The 14,577-nt window shown below is 40.6% G+C and overlaps 1 long non-coding RNA gene across 1 annotated transcript; it reads right to left on the bottom strand.

Moving 5' to 3' along the window:
* Positions 1 to 12,510: 12,510 nt before the first annotated feature.
* On the bottom strand, positions 12,511 to 13,239 carry LOC144021991 (uncharacterized). Its single transcript, XR_013284242.1, has 2 exons — positions 12,709 to 13,239; positions 12,511 to 12,633 (listed from the first exon to the last, which is right to left on the bottom strand). It is a non-coding gene; the product is annotated as an uncharacterized LOC144021991 (long non-coding RNA).
* Between the last annotated feature and the right edge of the window lie 1,338 nt (positions 13,240 to 14,577).

The raw sequence follows: 14,577 nt of genomic DNA, 5'->3' as shown, positions 1-14,577 counted from the left end.
ACAAACTGAGAAATGAGATACTTGCAGTGTGCTTTTAGCTTAGCTGGTGTGTTGGCTGTGGGACATACCTGTGTCGTTTGAATCCATGCATTGGATCGTCACGGGAGTTATTCTTTTTGGCTCGCGCGCAGTACCAACGCCGGCCCGGGACATACAAGTGCACCGAGAGGACTCGATAGCCATGGGAAATACCGAGATGTACGGCACCGGCTTTTGCTGTCTCCAGTTGCATGTTGTCACTCATTGTGCGCGCGCGCGCCGTGTCGCGAGCACGGCGTTGACGGTAGGCTCCCCCCAAGGTGCGTAACGTCTTTGGATTATGTTTACAACATCCGGGGAATGAAGCGTCTCTGAGTGCTACTTTGCTAGCTCTCTGTAAACACGGAAGTAGCTTGAATAGTGCTGCTACTGAAATGTAAACAAAACAAGTAGAGCACGGCGCAGAACTCTTGCTATTGTTATGTAAATCATAAAGCCTCACTTGCAACCGATTCACAGCAACGCGATATCCGGTCCACAGCTTTACAAGCAATGTATCTAAGGATTTCCGGCGGATTTTGTATCGGTTGACAAGTCTGCTACCGATACGGTCGTTTAGCTCCCCTTGACGAACGATGGTTTCGTCGAATCGGTTTTTTGTTCCACCCCTACTAAAAAATCATATGCGTCTTTGTGTGTAAACACACTCAGATATCTTGCGCTACACATCCATCCTCAACGCAATGTCCTTATTGCCGGTTCATCCGAGGCCCCCGTCAGGTCCTCGAACATCTTCACATCAGAATAGTTTGCGTGGGGTGGACCGGAGGAGCTCCGGGGCACAAGGAACCACATGCTTACTTATGATAATGAATATAAATAATGTTTCAGTGTTCCCTCAATTGTATCACTGTTCACCTAGCGACCCAGCGACATAGCATTTTGTGTGTGGGGGTGCGTGTGCAACGTCTCCATGTTTTTCCACGTAAGTACCTACTTTATCGAGGAAACGTGGTTTATAGTCACCATTTTAAAGTCTTTTTTTTTTGTGCTATTCTGCTTTGCACATATCTACACAGATACATACAATATGTACACTATATTGTGTGTTCAAATACACCCACAAAGTATTTCAAAAGTGTTTTAATTTGCATGTGTTTAAAGATTGCAGAAGGGGGTAAAAACTAGCAAAAAGATCGTTTTATTATTTTTCTATGTGCATCACAGATAGAGAATACAGTATTCACACTTGCGTGTGTGTCTGTACAGTATTCACAATTGCGTGTGTGTCTGTAAAGTATCACCCACAATTAATGGGGGTTCACTGTAAACCACTTTGGTGAGGTTGCCCGGACACGCCCCAATCAGGAAGTGTCAGTAGGAAGTGAGGCTCATTGCTGGGGTAGCGCATGTGCACCACCGGGAATGTGACAATGCCCCACACTACCCCCCCCCCCCCCCCCCCCCCCCCCCAAAAAAAGAGCATGGCATATAAGTCTTAATAAAACCTATAATAATCGCTTTGCCCTGCTGTCTAGACAGGGAACGGTTAAATTGGGTGCGCAAGGGTGTTTTGGGGCGCGGCGGCGAGTAAAGTGAGCATTCTATTGAGGTCTTAGTTTGGCTAATCTCTCCCATGTGACAGCACAGCCAGATTTGCTGCCATGGAATGCCACAGGCTGTTGTGCTGGGGGACAAAAAGAGACAGAGGCTTAAGCTGTAGGGGGGCAACACTCAGCCGTCCTGGAGAGAAGTGCGGCTACGCCAAAAAAAAAAAAAAAAAGATGGGAGAGGAAAGGGAGGGAGTGGTGGTAAAAAAAAAAGAAGAAAGAAGTTCTCAGGGTTGCCATGTCATCTCCCTCCTGCTCTCATCGCGCACGCCACGTACTCACCTGATTTGTTCTTCAAGGTGCAGTGTGACTTCTACCTAATGGCAAGCGTAAACATTAATAACACCTGAATTTGTGCTGAGTTCATTATATGGGGAGGGGTTGGGGGGCATTATATATATATATATATATATATATTAGGGGTGTGAATTGCCTAGTACCTGACGATTCGATTCGTATCACGATTCACAGGTCACGATTCGATTCGATACCGATTAATCCCGATACGAATGGTCACGATTCGATACCGATTAATCCCGATACGAATTTATAAGTCGATTGTTGCGATTTTTTTCATTCATGTTTAGAAAATACTAATCAGTAAGCTTGTAGAGTGTAAGATTTATATGAAAATTTATTATTTATTTATCTGAAATTTTCAGTCTTATAGAGGTTGTTTGAACAGCATTAAAATAAAAATATTAAGGCTTAATGTGCCGTTCATATAACATTCTTCCATGCTCAAGGTGTGAATCCTAAAAAAAAAAAAAAAAAAAAAAAAAAAAAAAAAAAAAAAAAAAAAAAAATCAAAAAAAAAAATCAAAAAAAAAAATCGATTCTGCCGATTATTGAATCGATTCGAGAATCGCGCGATGTAGTATCGCGATATATCGCCGAATCGATTTTTTTTAACACCCCTAATATATATATATATATATATATATATATATATATATATATATATATATATATATATAGTACGGAGCAGTGATTTCATTAGGAAAAACACAAGTGCATATTTCTTTCATTAAAACTTTTGGAGGCAGAAATAATCCCAAACAACTTGCAGTATTTCATAGTTATATAGTTTTATATTAATTAATTAATTAATCTGAATGTTTGTTATAGCTAATACAGGGGCATGATTAGTCAAGAAATGACTGACTACATTTATGATTGGGTTTTGGGGCAGACATCATTTTTAATTATTTTTTTTGTCCACTTTATAAATAATTCTAGGAACGCCACATTGTTTTACTCATTTTAGCTAAGGACAGTTCGTTCGAGGGCCAAACATAAAATTTAGACTTTTAGAGCTTGAAGTATAAAAGCCGAATTTCTGCCGAAATGTTATACTTGTATGCATTTTGTAGTAGTGATTCAATTGAAGTTTTTAATGGTGTTTGGGGTAGAAATCATCCACAAATTCTGCTTAGAACCACCAAAACATTTTCATTTTATTATTATTATTATTATTATTATTATTATTATTATTATTATTATTATTATTATTATTATTATTATTATTATTATCATTAAGGTTCAAAATGGGTTTGGCACCCTGAGCTAATTTTACAGTTAGCTTAGCCTCGCTTTAATAAGTTTTTCCAAAAAGTGTTTTGTATTTTTATTTCTAGACGGTTAAAAAATGAATTACCGGTAGTTAAAAAGTTAGATAGAAGTCAGAATACAAAGTTGTCAAGCCCTCTGTACTTAAGTTAAGCTGGACCTGGGTTGCTCAGTCTACGGCCCTGGGGGAGGTTCAACTGTGCTACTGTGCACACTCAGAGGAGTTGTGATGTCCTGAGCACATCTGGTCTCCAGCCGCACAGAGATCGCACACAGCGGTCCCAGGAATCCCACAAGCATGGTGAGGACAAACAAAACAGATCCTGAGGGTCTTGTCAATGTTTTTCCTGCCTTCTTTTTCCGTGTGTGTGTGCGTGCACGTGCGTGCGTGTGCGTGTGTCTCATCCCGAGGGAACAGGACAGGAAAAATCGGAAGCAGCGTTAATTCTCAGCCTGCAGTCACAGATGACCTTTGAAAATGCTCGGTGTTAGTTTGTTGTTTGTTTCTCAGGTACAGTGGAACCGTGATTTTGTATGTCTCCTAGTTTTCGTAGGGTTTCTTTTATTTTAGTTTTTTTTCATTTAAAATTTGTCCCAAGTCTTGTAGATTCACTCAGGTTTCAGACAAACAAATGTGTGACTTGGACATTCATTTCCCAGAATTCATCATCTAACGTATTTTGTAAGTTATGTAAAAGGGTTCATCAGTCGGCATATCGTATTGACATGTTAGGGCAGTGTTTCTCAATTGCGGTCCTCAGGCCCCCCTAGCCAGCCTGTTTCCATGTCTCCCAATTCCCAATGCAGCTGATTCCAATGACAGCTAATCAGCCAGCTCTGGAGAAGCCTAACGATATTCACCTGCGTTGCAATTGGGAGACATGGAAAACGGGCTGGCTAGGGGGGCCTGAGGACCGGAATTGAGAAACAGTGTTAGGGTAACATCTGTGTAATACCGTGTCCAAGACTTTCAAAACAAAAGCATGGAGTCCTACAATGAAAGTTTCACCACACTTCCTTTGGCCACATGGCGGTTTATTCAGCAGTCACACTAAAAAAGCAACAGTGAAATAGTTTCATCCATCCATCCATTTTCTGAACCGCTTGTTCCTCACCAGGGTCGCGGGAGGTGCTGGAGCCTATCTCAGCTGGCATTGGGCAGTAGGCGGGGTACACCCTGAACTGGTTGCCAGCCAATCGCAGGGCACAAATAGTTTCAGTGTGAATGCTAAATAAGTGACCATGGGGCCTAAGAAAGTATGCTGACATGCTTTTATTTTGAAGACCGGACTTGGGACAGGATGTTATGCCAATGTTGCCCTATCTTGTTATTGACTTGAGTCGATTTATCCACTTTATTAGTCTATTTTATTTCACAAATTCTTTATGTAAAACTATAGTTATTCTCCATGATATTAAAAATAAATAAATAAATATATATATATATATATATATATATATATATATATATATATATATATATATATATATTATATATATATATATATATATATATATATATATAAAATGCTTGTGTGTGTGTGTGTGGGGGGGGGGGGGGGGGTGCATGTGCGTGTTCTGGCATAGATTAATTTGTTTACATTATTTCCTATGAATACATTGCCTCAGGAATTCTGTACAATTCAGTTTTAATCAGACTTCCTTGAATGGATTCATCACAAACAATAAAGGTTAAACTTTGTTAGCTGTACACCAGTGATAGAACATTTAGTTCTTATTTCCAACAGATGGAATGAAGCGTTCCAGTGGAGTCCAAACTACCTGTGTAACACTTTCACAGGATCAGCCTCAATCCCTCCAACCCAACCAGCCAAATCCCCCAGAGCCCCAGATCGCCAGTCTGGGACAGGCGTGAGAATTTCATTTCGGGAGGGAGGGGGCTACATACAGCTCCGCCCACATCGCTCCTTTTTTGGCCCTTTGCAATGTTTTAATTAAAGAAATAATCAGCATTTACATCACAATGGTCCTTGGGGGCCCTTACCATTAGTGGCTCATTTGTCATCCCGAGTCTAATGAAAATGTAACATCACCTCAACCCTACTTCACAGTTCTCAGATCAGCCGACGGGCGGGAGGAGAGACCTTGAGTTGGTTTAACTCTTTTGGCTTTAAAGCATCAGCCCCCTGCCAACCAGGAGGAGGAGGTTGACAGAGGCATTTATATATATATATCTATATATATATATATATATATATATATATATATATATATATATATATATATATATATATATATATATTATAAAAAAAAAAGAAAAAAAAAGTGTATCAAGCACTTAGGTTACATACCAGGGCAACACACAAAAAAAATATGATAAACAACCTGGCTCTGATTGTTTCCCTGGTTTTCATTCACTTGTTGCTAGGCAGAATTTGTGCAGGAAAAATCAATAGAATGTGTTGCTAGGCAGAATTTGTAGCGCACAATAAATCAAATTTCGCACACACACTACTTTTTTAAATTTACTTTTTCACAGGAGGTAAGAAAAAAAAATCATACTAACCCACTGCATTATTTTGTCGCTTTGTGCTTCTGTTTGTCCATTCACAGACACATGCATAAGAGTGAAAACCTTGGGAGGATCATTCAGTAACAGGTATGCGATCACGTCACGAGTTTGTTGCTTCATGCATGTTTGTCCATTTGCACACAGCAGTCTCCCTACCCTCCACTCCCCTCATGTTGCCTTCGTCCCCTTTAGCAAACCCCCACCCCTCCCCCTGAGCTGTCCCGGGCCACAATAGGCCGAGCATCTTTTGTGGCATTAACGGTTTGGAGGAGCAGTCGAACAATGTATGAGAAGTGAGGAGCGCGGGGTTCCCACACGCGGGGCCGACGTGTCCTCACCCCACCACCACCCCCCTCACCCCTCAAAGACGGCAAACTTGCATCACAGCTGATTACCCCTCCACCACTTACCCCGTTTGCCCCCCTTTCACACAAAACACACTTTCCCCCCTCCCTCAAGCATGTATAAACACACATGTAGATAGACACACTCTCATACGTTGCTGGTATGACACACACATTTGCCCATGTTTCATGTATGAAGCTTATAGATTAACAGAAGATGAATGTGGCTGATAAAGAAGATGCACATGGGCCTAAGCATGCGCACGCACAAACACACATTGCACATATATTTTAATGGGCTGGTGAGGCCGGGGGAAGAATCCTTTTGTTGCATGAAGGGAGCGCGATCGTCTGGAATCTTGATTAATTTGTACTGTCATATGTGGGAAGGTCTTTCACTATAGGGTGGGAATGCAGCCAACTTTACCCCGTCAAATTTACTGACAGAATGAAATGTGGTGGCGAGCATTTCGTTGCCTCATGCTGTGAATGCACAGTGTTTGGCCAAATTGCAACTAATTGGTTTGAAGATTGATTTAAATAGTAATTCATTCAGATAAAGTTGAGAAAAGTTACTATAATTAGTGGAAACCTGACATACTTAAAGTAGCCCCTAATTCAGCTAAATTAAAAAATGGCCACTCTGCCATTGCCCACCAGTCAGTCAGTCAAATCTCGTACTTTGCTGTTTGCATGTACGGTAATTGGTCTGCTTGCAGGAAAGTGTGCGAGCTTGACCATTATGCTATTCTAAAAACATAAATATACTTAATACAAAATATATAAGTTCAATGGAAAATCTCAACGTTTCCTTTTTGATGAAATGGGAACATTTCAAAGGCGCCAGAATAATAATAACATAATAATAATAATAATAATAATAATAATAATAATAATAATAATAATAATAATAATAATAATAATAATAATAATATTCCAGGAGTAAATTAAAAGTTATAAAACTCTATGCTAACTGTCTATTAGTTTGCGTCATTAAAGACAAAATTGGGAAGATTGGCAGTTCAGACAATTACAGACCAATTGCTTTGACCAGTACTTTGTCAAAAGTTGTTTAAGCAAAATTGCTTAATAAAATCTCAACAATTGTTATATCATCAGACAGCCAGTTTGGTTATAAAGCAAATTTAGGCACAGACATGTGTATCTATGCTCTTCAAGAAATTACTGGCAAATACAAGGCTGAAAATTCATCTTTTTTTTTTTTATCTGTTTTTTGGATGAATCCAAAGCCTTCGACAAGGTAAACCACGGGAAGCTGTTTATGAAGTTGACACAGAGGGGTGTGCTGAAATATATTGTTCGAATTTTAACCTATTGGTATGCTCAGCAAACGATGAGAATTAAATTAAAATTAAACAATTTAGCAAGAATAAATCTGTAATTTTAATTTTTTTTTAATTAGAATTTTGCAATAATAAATGAATATTTCAAGAGAGAGAGTTTGTTACTGCAGTAAAATTTCAACTTTACAAGCGTTATTACAAAATACCTTATGAAAAAAGTTGTACTTCTACGGGAAAAACATGTCATTTTAAAATAAAATTAGAAGAGTGGTGATATTTTGAGACCAAAGTTGTGATATTACACTATTATTTATAACGGTGACTTTATTCTCATAATGTTCTGATGTCATTGACAATAAAAAAAACAATTCTGATTTAATCCGTGTATTGTTTCCATCACATGAATTTGTATTGTACTGTAGATATACAACACCAAGTGAGGCTTGCTAGATTGTTTACATTATTTCTCCTTATTCCTCCTGCATTCTGCTGTGTGAAGTGTGCTGCTGTCATTTCACCACCATGGGCATGATACATTCAATGTTTCTTCCCATTGCCCCCTTTCCTGTCTTTTCTCACCCTCCATCATTGAACTGAACTGTGTGTGGCACTCAGAGGACCCTCACACTCCACTGCTCGGCTCCTGTCAGTCCCAATCAAATGTCGCATCCATACTGTTTCCAGGCACCTGTGCCTTGCAGCGACTTGCACAACCACCTCCCTGACATCCCATTAACCCCTTCCTCCCTGCCCGCCAACGTCTCTCGGGGCAACGGGCGCACAGTGTGCAGGTCGTTTGTCACCAATTGTCAGCGTTTAGCGAGGCAATGATGTGAGGCAAGGTTGGGGAGGCCCGGTGTAGGGGAGGGTATTGGCGGCACGGGGTTGCAGTGCCTACATCCAACCCCAGACGAATTGTGTGGTGACCAGAGGAAGAGACATTCTTTTGTCAGGTAGGTAAACTCCCTGCCTGCCCAATCTGGATGTTTGGAAATGCATTACCTCCAGAATCAATTGCACCTCGAAAAAAGGCAGATGATTGAGTTGCACCAACAATCCCCCCCGGAGACAGCCCTGGGACAGCATGTCATGTCCTTGTTTGTTTTCTTTAATAACCAGAGACTTTTGAAGAATGCCAAGGGCTGGTTGTCATTAGCTGGGGTGCGGCTGATCCAGGCCCAAGTTCAGCTTACTCACTTGCAGGACTGAGTCAACAGCGACGGGGCAAGCCTTCACCCATCACTAAGTCGAGAAGGGAGATACCAGTGTCCTGTACGGGATCTATTTTCATTCCAGGGGAAGTGGTTATTTAAGTAGACGACAGGGAGAACCCCCTTTGTCTAAACATTCACTGAGGGGTTTATACTCTCAGGGTTACTTGATGCCTTGATCCAAAAAGGGCTATGAGGAAGATATTGGGTAAGACACATTCTTTCCGGTTCTCTGTGAACTGCAAGCTCAGACAAATAACGTGTGGTGGCGTGAATTCAATGGATGATTGTAGTATTTGTTGCTTCAGTTCACTTTGGTATGCCCGAAATGATCCAGCGAGAACCCGTGTTGGGGTACCAATAGAAGAGAGGTGTGCCGCGGTATGCTGGTGGAGGATGGAATAAGGCTGATCAGGGTTTATTGACCCAAACTGTACCATGACCAGTTGAACTGTCCAGGTTTTTTTTTTTTTTTTTTTTTTAGAAATTTTCAATTATATCAATATGTAAGACTTATTGTAAAAGCATAGGTTGAAGCATCACCGAATGCAAATCAAGCTGAGCAACTCCATGTCCGCCAGTCTGTGTTTTGGTGGAAAACCCAACCACTGAATTGGCTCTGCTGCAGGATTACCATCCGTTCATCCGTCCGTCTGTTTGTCCATCCATCCAACCATCCACCCATTTTCCACCGCTTATCCTATTTAGTTTTGCCCAGAAGTTTGAGTCTATCCCAGCTGAATTTAGGCAATAGGCAGACCATCACTCAATCGGAAAGTCAGAACAAGACCGTGTAGTTAGCCACAACTACTAATCTGTTTTCTTTGAGATTTGAAGAATGCATTTTCACCACCTGACTCACTTTTCCAATGACGCAAACTATTGCTCATAAGAGCTTATGTCATCAACCAAAAAAAGGATGTTGCACAACAAGTTTTTTTTTTCCTTCTGTTTTGTAAACAGTTAAGCCTTGGTGAAGGTCTCATCCCAGCTCGGACCTTTCTATGTGGGGTATTGGGAACCTCATGGAGTTCTTTGGGTTGTCTGTGGTTTATCAGGCTTCCTCCCGCATTCCAAAAACATACAAGTGAGATCATTCTGCCCGTCCATCCCTCCATCTGCTGAACTGTTGGGTTAGTGTGAACACTAGTCCATCTCATTCCTGGAAGCATAAAATGTTGTCCGTAGTCCTCCATTCGATTCTTCAAGACCTTCTTCTTCCTACTCCCTTGAACATATACATAGATATTTATTGGATGTTTCTTTTATTTTATTTTTTTATTTTTAACTTTATGTGTTTATATAATTATACGTGTATATATGCATATGTTCAATAAACTTCAAACTTCAATCTTCAAACAAGAATGTCTCCAGTCATCCTGCCATACATCTACCTGCTTTCCTGTTCACACTGGATTTGATCGCGACTGGCCGTGAAAATTGTTGTGTTGATCTTGAATTTCACAAAATATAAAAAGGTATTCAAAATAAAAATAAGCATGTGAGAAGTTTTTTCGTGTCAAAATTAATTTTGATTCACTTCGGTCCTGCCTTTGAATAAATTATTTATTTTCATTTTTTGCTTCCATATATATTTTGACATTTGAGGTCTTATTTTTTTCAGTTGCATGTTTTTTTCTTTTCAGATTCAGATCTTATTTTTTGGGGTTTCAACACATTTTTTCAGTTTCAAAACTTTTTTTTTCACTTTCAAATCGTTTTTCACTTTCAGATCTTTTTTTTTCACTTTCAAGTCTCTTTTTTTCAGTTTCAGACTTTTGACCCGAATGTTACGTGGGGGCGTGGTGACAACTGAGCGGGGCGTGGAATCATGAGTGACAGCTGCACAAAAGCGCTTTGGAAACACCCCCCAGTGACAGTGCCTCCAGGGAACGTAGGAATTAAGAGAACTCTTAACTCAACATATATACCCCATATTCGTGTGATTGGCAGCATATGAATTAATGCCAGTGACAAAATTCCACTTCAAAGTCTGTTTTAGACAGTTCTGAGCACCAATTACGGTCTAGCAGCAATAGGTTGTGCCAGGTTTGCCGTACAACAGCGACGTTTAAGCGTCTAATATGTCCGATGTCGATGTCGGCATTGTGAACGCATCGTATTCTCCCGCTGGCGTCCGGCCGGTTGCCGTCAGGACAACCGAATGCACGGGTGAGACATGCTAAACAAGTGTTGCAAAATCATAACAAACAGTAAGGGCCTGTTTTTGTGACAACATTTTTTGGCGTGACGCATTATAAATGGGGGACTTTGTCAAAGCTGAGCTAACGTTAGCATGAAGTATCGGCCACAAGCAAGCACTGCGTTTGTAAACAACTGAGGTAAAGCAAGCCACCTTTTGTTTTTACGCGGTCAACTCCGCCGCACTTCATTTTTTTCTTTTCGCCCTTTTGTAGGATTTACGTTTGTGTGTTGGAAGAGACGCTTTCACGGAGAACGACATCCGCTGGTACGGAGAACGACGTCCGCTTTTCAAAATAAAGGATCGGTTTTCAAAAATAAAATTCAATTCAAACGCAGTTTAAAAGATGTTTGTTTTTATTATTATTATTGTCAGTTTAAAATATGTTTCACTATAACACAGTACCAATTCACATTTCACTGGGAATGCACTCTTCTGGGGTGATATTGAGCAATAACATTGATATGTACAATATTAAGTTAATTTAAAATGAAGGAAAGGTTGAAATGGAGAAAAAAAAAGAGGTGTGTGTCATTGAGCAGACATTTCACTATGAGCCAGTACTAATTTGGGGCCAATAGGTCACATGACCTAGAAGCCATTAAGCAAAAATGCTAATATTTATAGAAAGGTGTGCATCATATATCAGACATGCCACTATGATGCAGCATTGTTTTGGGGTGTCAATAGGTCACATGATCTGGTCCGCAAGGTGTCCGGTCTCTCCCTCAAGAGCTTGGCTATCAGGGAGGGACTCAGAGTTGAGCCGCTGCTCCCCCGCATCGAGAGGAGATGTTTGAGGTGTCTCAGCCATCTGTCTCCGATGCCAACTGGACGCCTCCCTGGAGAGGTGTTCCGGGCATGTCCCACCGGCGGGAGGCCACGGGGATGACTCAGGACACACTGAAGACACTATATCTCTCAGCTGGCCTGGGAACACCTTGGGATCCCGCCTGAGAAGCAAGATGAAGTGGCTGAGGAGAGAGAAGTCTGGGCTTCACTGTTAAAGCTGGTGCGATAAGTGATAGAATATGGATGGATGGATGGATGGATGGATGGATGGATGGATGGATGGATGGATGGATGGATAGGTTTTGGGGAAATGTTCACACTCACTATTAACTCGAGCAAACTGTTTTGAGTGCACTATTAAGAGATGTAGTAACGAATACTGCAAATAGCTTCCAGGTAGGGCTGGACGATTATGTAAAAAATTATACCTATGATTACTATGATAAAGATCGAAATCTCGATTATTAAAATGATTATTCAATAATTTTATTGCATTGATAAATAACACACCTCTTATTTTTTTCATTTTAGACCTCCACTTATTTATTTATTTATTTTTTTAAATGTAAATATTAGCTTTTGAGCTCAATAGAGCTCCAGACCATGTGACCTATTGACACCCCAAAACAATGCTGCATCATAGTGGCATGTCTGATAGATGATGCACACCTTTCTATAAATATTAGCATTTTTGCTTAATAGCTTCTAGGTCATGTGACCTATTGGCCCCAAATTAGTACTGGCTCATAGTGAAATGTCTGCTCAATGACACACACCTCTTTTTTTTTTTCTCCATTTCAACCTTTCCTTCATTTTAAATTAACTTAATATTGTACATATCAATGTTATTGCTCAATATCACCCCAGAAGAGTGCATTCCCAGTGAAATGTGAATTGGTACTGTGTTATAGTGAAACATATTTTAAACTGACAATAATAATAATAAAAACAAACATCTTTTAAACTGCGTTTGAATTGAATTTTATTTTTGAAAACCGATCCTTTATTTTGAAAAGCGGACGTCGTTCTCCGTACCAGCGGATGTCGTTCTCCGTGAAAGCGTCTCTTCCAACACACAAACGTAAATCCTACAAAAGCGCGAAAAGAAAAAAATGAAGTGCGGCGGAGTTGACCGCGTAAAAAGAAAAGTTGGCTAGCTTTACCTCAGTAGTTTACAACGCAGTGCTTGCTTGTGGCCGATACTTCATGCTAACGTTAGCTCAGCTTTGACAAAGTCCCCCATTTATAATGCGTCACGCCAAAAAATGTTGTCACAAAAACAGCCCCTTACTGTTTGTTATGATTTTGCAACACTTATTTAGCATGTCTCACCCGTGCATTCGGTTGTCCTGACGGCAACCGGCCGGACGCCAGCGGGAGAATACGATGCGTTCACAATGCCGACATCGACATCGGACATATTAGACGCTTAAACGTCGCTGTTGTACGGCAAACCTGGCACAACCTATTGCTGCTAGACCGTAATTGGTGCTCAGAACTGTCTAAAACAGACTTTGAAGTGGAATTTTGTCACTGGCATTAATTCATATGCTGCCAATCACACGAATATGGGGTATATATGTTGAGTTAAGAGTTCTCTTAATTCCTACGTTCCCTGAAGGCACTGTCACTGGGGGGTGTTTCCAAAGCGCTTTTGTGCAGCTGTCACTCATGATTCCACGCCCCGCTCAGTTGTCACCACGCCCCCACGTAACATTCGGGTCAAAAGTCTGAAACTGAAAAAAAGAGACTTGAAACTGAAAAAAAAAGATCTGAAAGTGAAAAACGATTTGAAAGTGAAAAAAAAAGTTTTGAAACTGAAAAAATGTGTTGAAACCCCAAAAAATAAGATCTGAATCTGAAAAGAAAAAAACATGCAACTGAAAAAAATAAGACCTCAAATGTCAAAATATATATGGAAGCAAAAAATGAAAATAAATAATTTATTCAAAGGCAGGACCGAAGTGAATCAAAATTAATTTTGACACGAAAAAACTTTTCACATGCTTATTTTTATTTTGAATACCTTTTTATATTTTGTGAAATTCAAGATCAACACAACAATTTTCAGTTTCAAGTTTTATTTTTTCAAGTACAAAACTTTTGGCCCCAATTTAACTCCATACACCTCGGACTTGTTGCCATTCAACCACAGAGTGCATATAACAGCCAGCCTCATCCTCGTCTTCATTGTTGCATGTTAGGTAATTGAAGAATAATTTGCCCACAGGTGTGAATGTGAGAGTAAATGCTTGTTGGTTTAGGTGTGGCTTGCAATTGGCTGCCGACCAGTCTACTGTACAGTGTACCCTGCCTATCGCTCAAAGTCCAACTTCAGGTTAAGAGATGGAAAATGGATGGATGGGCAGTCTGCTGCAGCTTTGTCCCATATTTGACTGGCCAGTCTAGGGTGTACCCCGCCTCTCGACCCAAAGGCTCCAGTGCATGTGCCACCTTTAAATGGACAAATGGAAAGCTGTTTAATATCTCTTTCAAAGAACTGCATATAGGACATTTTGAGACTGGTTAATTGCAGAGGAAGCTCTTTACTTCAATGTCCCGACGCCTCCATATTCCCTTACTATTACAGTAAATTCCTTTTCTGATGCACATGCTACATAAATATCACTTATCAGAGGCTGCCAGGTAAAGTGTGTTAACTTGGCCTTGGACTTTCATTGCCTCCAATAATTATGTAATCTGCGGAATCTGTCAAAAATCACTCGCGGTTCTTCAGTGTTTACGCACAGATCGCCAGTGGAGATTTTTTGGAAGGTTTAGCACTGCTTGGTGCCACTGTTGCAGGCCACTTTAATGGATCTTCAGCAAGAGGAGCGGGGCGTGTGTGCCTTGATTGCTCAAGCATCTTTCATCTGGCTGGCTGCAGAGAAGCACAGCGAGTCCTGGGACCGCATCGCGGGGATCGGCTCGTGTAAACACGCTGACCATTCCCGGCTCCATATGGAAGGCATCAGTACCTAGAGAGCAGCGTGATGCCTGTCATACAGGGGTCACGGGATTACATATATCCC

The sequence above is a fragment of the Festucalex cinctus genome, chromosome 1 (assembly GCF_051991245.1).
Source record: "Festucalex cinctus isolate MCC-2025b chromosome 1, RoL_Fcin_1.0, whole genome shotgun sequence".
In the NCBI taxonomy this organism is placed as follows: Eukaryota; Metazoa; Chordata; class Actinopteri; order Syngnathiformes; family Syngnathidae; genus Festucalex; species Festucalex cinctus.
Note: the sequence above shows the minus strand (reverse complement) of the source record. Positions and strands in the feature narration are given on the sequence as shown.